Raw genomic sequence first — 6,480 nt, forward strand, 5'->3', positions numbered from 1 at the left:
ACACACACACACACACACACACTTATTTTCAAGACCAACTTATGTGGTCAAAAGAAACTGGGATTTCTAGACTACTTTAAATGTGTCTTGATTCACTGATATGTGCTTATAACACTATATTAAAAAAAAAATCACTGGGAAAAAAATCAGCATACAAATTACCAACAAGACACTTTCCACGCTTTGGGGGACTAACCCTTGGAAATCAGTGTGTATCCACATTCACACAGCACCTCTTCCACCATGCTCATGTGACGGCTGAGGCAGACAGTGCAGGGCTATTGAGTTCTGATAACCAGTTTTCAGACTCATAGCCTATGAACTTAAGTCTATCGCTCTCACACACATTATCTCACATACATACTTGGGAAATTCTCTTAGGAGAATATAAAGAATCATTTTTCCATCATAAAAAGCATTTCATATCATTTGTTTAAGAAAAGGATGACAGGTTCAAAGGTAGTGGTAATGCTTGTTTTACACATGCTCAAAGGTTGAGGATTTTAGCCCAGTGATTTTAGCATGAGCACTTGTTTGCAAGAACAAGGTCCTGAGTTCAGTCTATCTGGGGCAAGGTAGAGTTGGGGGTGGAGAGAGACGAAATTACAAGCTAAACAAAATAAAATAAAACAAACAATGTAACTACACATGCTCAGACAAGAAATACGCACATGATGTTCAAAGTAAATTAACACTAAGAAACAAGTAGGCACAGTTTTAACTTTCTTCAATTCTAGAGGTTTTTCCTCATAAACAGGCAAAAAAAAAAAAAAAAAATGTCACTGGTCGGAGTATACCTTTAATCCCAGCATTCTGGAGGCAGAGGCAGAGGCAGAGGCAGGTGAATCTTTGTGAGTTCAAGGACAGCCTGGGATACAGAGGGAAACCCTATCTTGAAAAACCAGACAGTGGGGTGTGTGTGTGTGTGTGTGTGTGTGTGTGTGTGCGTGCTGGTGTACTTCTAAGAGAAGTAGTATATAGTACAAAGAAAGAAGCCTTTATCACATAAGGAGAGGCAGGGAGAGGACATGGGCCGCTCCATGGGAGCATGTGGCTCTTGCCCAGCACTGTGACCCACTAACTACCCAGCAGGATGGTTAGCTTGCTAACTATTTGCAGCTATAAAATAATTTCATTATATTACCAAATTTTACTAAAAATCACATTACATCCATGCCCACATAATCAAACTGATGCTACAAAGGAGACTTAGCCACAATTCAGACTTATGATAGCTACCAGAGGTACTACGATATTTATAAAAGTGAGCAAACCTATCCTAGAGTATTCACTAACTGCTATAAAACTGGATGACTGAATGCGTAATTCCAACTATAATAAGTTCAAACTACTGTTCTCACCTACAGAGGGCACAGATTCAAAAAATTAAGATGCCAAAAATAATTGAAATAGTAATGGCATAAATGATTTTAAAATATAGTCTTTCTTGGGCCAATAAGATGACTCAGGTAAAGGTGGTTGCAGCCAAGCCTGATGACCTGAGTTCAGTCCCCAGGACTCACACGGTGGGAAAAGCACCCTCCCAAAACTGTTCTCTGACCTCCAACATCATGCAAGCACGTGCACACAATAAAAAATTAAACATGCAGTCTTTCTGTTAGCTGGACTAAGTCAGTTTATCAATATAACACTTATGGTACCCCACTAGATTAGATCATTGTCTGCATTGTGAAGGATAAACAGAATAGAAGGCACACAGCCACTGGCCCACAGATTTCCACAGTAGTAAATACATAACGAACTGACCGTCTATCATTCCTCTCACCAGACAGTGGTAGAAAGTTAAATCCAGGGCTGATGGCTGATAATGCCTAAAATATGTACTGACTGGACATTAATGGAAAATGACTCCCACAATTCACAAGATATTCCTCATAAAAGGACTTTTTAAAAGCACTAAACAAAAAAAAAACCTTTTTGCAAAATTCCTTTTATACTTTATATTATAAACCCTCATATAAAGTAAAAGTCGACATCTTTTTTCTTGACTAATGTTAAAAATACAATTTGTAGACTGACTCTCGACCTGGTAATGCCTACCAAGAGGGATATAGAATATATACAGGAATACTTGGGGTATAAGCTAATCTGTTCTCAAAAGGTAGTGTATATGTAAAATGCTCAGACTGTTTCATAATCATTACTTCTTTGGTCAGTTTGATCATTTATATCTAACTCATCAATCCTGACCATAAATGACTAGCCATTTCCCCCAAATCAAATTTACTTTCTTTAACTGTGGCAGATGCTGAGTTAGCAAATTCTGAATCATTATTCCTAGGGAAATAAGGTTCCTGCTAGCCTCTGGTCATATTTTCTTTTTTTTTTTTTTTTAAAGATTTATTTATTATATGCAAGTACACTGTAGCTGTCTTCAGACACCCCAGAAGAGGGAGTCAGATCTTGTTACAGATGGTTGTGAGCCACCATGTGGTTGCTGGGATTTGAACTCAGGACCTTTGGAAGAGCAGTCGGGTGCTCTTACCGCTGAGCCATCTCACCAGCCCCTCTGGTCATATTTTCATCAACCACCCCAACACATAACTTCTTTTTTATATGTACTCCTACTTAAAGATTTCTATTTTAAATTGTTGACTTACAACAATATTAACTCATAGCCAAAAGCGTTATAACTCATGCCTGAATGAACTTACCTAACACGTATTTTCTCTATTAGGTATATCATAGCTTCTTATACTTAGAAACATAAGCACTTCAGCATTGTGCTAGGGATCCATTTAATGGTGAAATTGATTTAAAAAAAAATCAACAAAAGTGCAAAAACAACAACAAGAATGCCATACTAAGCCGGGTATAGTTCTGTGTAGTTCTGGCTGTCCTGGAACTCACTTTGTAGACCNGGCTGGCCTCGAACTCAGAAATCCGCCTGCCTCTGCCTCCCGAGTGCTGGGATTAAAGGCGTGCGCCACCACGCCAGCAGGCGGATTTCTGAGTTCGAGGTCAGCCTGGTCTACAGAGTGAGTTCCAGGACAGCCAGGGCTACACAGAGAAACCCCCCCCCCCAAAAAAAAAAAAGCAAAAAAGAAAAGAAAGAATGAAAAAGAAAAGGAAGAACCCCATTTTAACCTCTCGCATGTGTGCAGACTCAGAAATTAAGTGAATACATTTTTAAAAGAACGCAAAGTCCTATGTGTCCAACTTGAAGCCGGTGCTGCTCTGCATGTGTGCATCTTCAAATGACCCCAAATCATCTAGAAAATTGATCTGGGGATGAAAATAAATTTTGTGAAGTAGGCACATTCATAAATATAGAATTGGCAACAAATGAGGATTAACTGTATAATGATGTGCCACTAAAGAACTATGGTAAGAAAAGATAAGAAAAGAGGCTTCAGAGCAACAGCATTATTGGAAACACCTGCACCAAATGGTATGCCTCTGATGTATTTGTTATGTATAACAAAAGTGTATCTTTTACTCCAGAAACTCTCCACATAGCTTAATCTCTGCTTTGAGCCCCAGCCTCTGAGAGCTGTGCTGCTGTGGACCCTGGCTGAGGTTGGGCTACTACTCCACACTTATCACTAGATATCAACTCTCACCCTTCATAAATGTATGCATTTTCCACTAGACTGTGATCTCCCAGAGGGGGTCTCCCTCCCTTTCTCTTCCTTCCTTTCCCACTCCTGTCTTCCCTACCTGAACAAGACCTTTTGCATAACACAGATAAACTTCTGCTGAATGAATGAACAGAAATGGTGAACTACAGGACTTAAAGTAAGATGTGGATGCTATAGAGACAAAGGGGAAATTTTAAATAGATTCTGCACAATTTTCCAAACAGCTAGGTGTGCACATTAGGACTGGTATCAGATGTTGGTTTCTGGGCTGAACAAAGGTGTGTGCAAGTGTTACTAATCAAAGAGAATTTAAGAATAAGACATTTGAGGGTAAAGTCAAGTTCATTACATGTATGCTCTGATTCTGTTAATAAAGGCCTACTGACAACAACAGAAACAGTGCCCTAAGAGTTGTTACTCTATATAGAGAGAATAGGACCATAAACAAAGAACTAGCGCTTTAGCATGTAGAGTTGGGGCCAGCACTGCCAGGTGCACTCAATACTATCTGATCTAACAGAAAGTCTCTACTTGTGACTTGGTCAGGACTAAGCTGTTTACTCGGGGTTAAAAACAAAGTCTACGAATTGAGATGACTACAATGAACATTCATGAATTTATTCTAAGTACTGTAACTTACGCTAGGAGTTAAATGCTTGCTAGACAAATGACCTATCTGCTCATTAGGTTTTTCCTATCCCAATCTTTATTCCAATTTCTAATGAACTACAGACCTGGACTACTTAAACTACTGGAAATAACTGGATGAAAGGAAATGCAGGAGGCACAGTGACTCATGATTTCACTGACATCTATGCACTAAGAGTATCTTTGCAAGGGTGGCATTTTTATTGTTTATTGGGCATGCCCAGCTCTTTTATGGGATTGAAAAACTGAAGAATAACTGCATACCTACTATAGGTCAATTATCAAATCAATATCAAGTTTAAGGTCAACCTGGGCCACACAAGATCCTGCCTTGAAAAGAAGAAATAAAATGAAGACAAGGACTACATTTGATTCTGAGGAAGTCTGTATATCCTTAGTTGCTACAACTAGAAATGCCTATGATAATCATAGAAAAACAGTAACTCCAAAGTCTTTGTGTAAAAAGTTCAATTCCAGTTTTCTCTCAAGTATGTATCTCTTTAAATATATTTTCAAAATGAAATGAAACCAACTAATAAAAAAATACAAAAGCATAAAGAGAATCAGAAAGCAAATTCCAGAATGATCATAGTTATAAATAAAAGTATCATGAAAAAATAAAATTCTACAAAAAACAAAACTATTATCTCGAGTCTTAAATCTCATGTCCACCAGTCTTTACTTAAGGATTTCTTTGGTAAAGCTCTCGTTTCCAAATGATTTTTCTCCAGGAAGAAATGTTATAAAGGAATAGTAGAGGTCCTGATTACAAAACCAAGATGATTTGAGTTCTACACATTGAATATGTGAAACCACAGGTACTTAATATTTTAAGGCATGATCCTCTGGAAATGTAGGCCTTTTTTAAAATTAGTTTTATGATCATTTCAAAATCCTCTCAAATTATTTAACTGTTCATTTTAGGACTCAAATTATGTCATTTTAAAAGATAATTTCTAATAAAGTTCAGATAAAAAAAAGATTTATTTATATTCTACCTCCTTAGCAATACAGCTAGAATTCCTTAGCAAGACTAGAACTCATCTTTAAGAACTAGATGTTGAGCCAGGCGTGGTGGCGCATGCCTTTAATCCCAGCACTCGGGAGGCAGAGGCAGGCAGATTTCTGAGTTCAAGGCCAGCCTGGTCTACAAAGTGAGTTCCAGGACAGCCAGGGCTATACAGAGGAACCTTATCTCGAAAAAACCAAAAAAAAAAAAAAAAAAAAAAAAAAAAGAACTAGATGTTGAATATGTAAAATACCAAGCAAATATGATCAAAATACATGTGTGTAAATGTGAGATAGGTTTTATTAATATTTTATAATATTTTAATTATTAATATTAATATTAATATTTTTAAATTATTAATATTGATAATTTTTATTAATATTTATGAATATTATTTATAATCCATATTCAATGGATTAGAAATATGACTTTATAATTGTACTATGATTGTATTAAAATATTTTTGCAATAAGAAAAAAAGAAATATGGTCCTACCTTGAATTACAAAGCTGATAATAGTTCTGGTAGACTATAAACTTTGTTACCTTATCAGGATATAGCTACTTGCTTATATAGGAGACCCTGGTTTTGATTTATAACATGGCTGGGAAAAAAAGCTCTTTGACATTTTAAGATTTTTGTTTATTTAAGCAGATAGTGAACCGTGAATCAAGTAGCTTCATCTCAAAAAAAATGGTTTGGTGGTTCAGAACTAACAGGGCAAGGAAACAGCTTTCATAGGATGGATTCCTTTGAGTTCAGGATAGCCTGGTCTATATATTGAATTCTAAGAAAGCCAGGGCTACAATAGTGAGACCTTATCTCGAACAAGGAACAAAAGAACCCCAAATTAACTTCTCCCTGTGTATGTTTGGCTACCTCCAGTCTCAAGACACTGGTTAAAATGCTGTTCTCTACCGTTCCAAGGACATATTTGTTAACTTATTTAAAATTCGCATATGTGTATAAATCCACATATGCAGAGGCCAAAAGACCTCAGGTATTGTGCTATACCAGTCTCTGCCTTACTCTTGAGACAGGCACTCACTCTATAGCTAGACAGGGTAGCCAGCACGCCCTAGTGATCCTGTTTCTGCCACCCGCCAGACATAGTGTTAGGGACCTGTCAAATAACTGTGCTCAACTCTTTTTTTTTTTTTTTTTTTTTTTTTTGGTGTTGCCCAGGCGGCTTCTTGGGATCTGAACTGGGTCATCATAGTT

Source organism: Mus pahari, chromosome 4, assembly GCF_900095145.1.
Source record: "Mus pahari chromosome 4, PAHARI_EIJ_v1.1, whole genome shotgun sequence".
Lineage (NCBI taxonomy): Eukaryota > Metazoa > Chordata > Mammalia > Rodentia > Muridae > Mus > Mus pahari.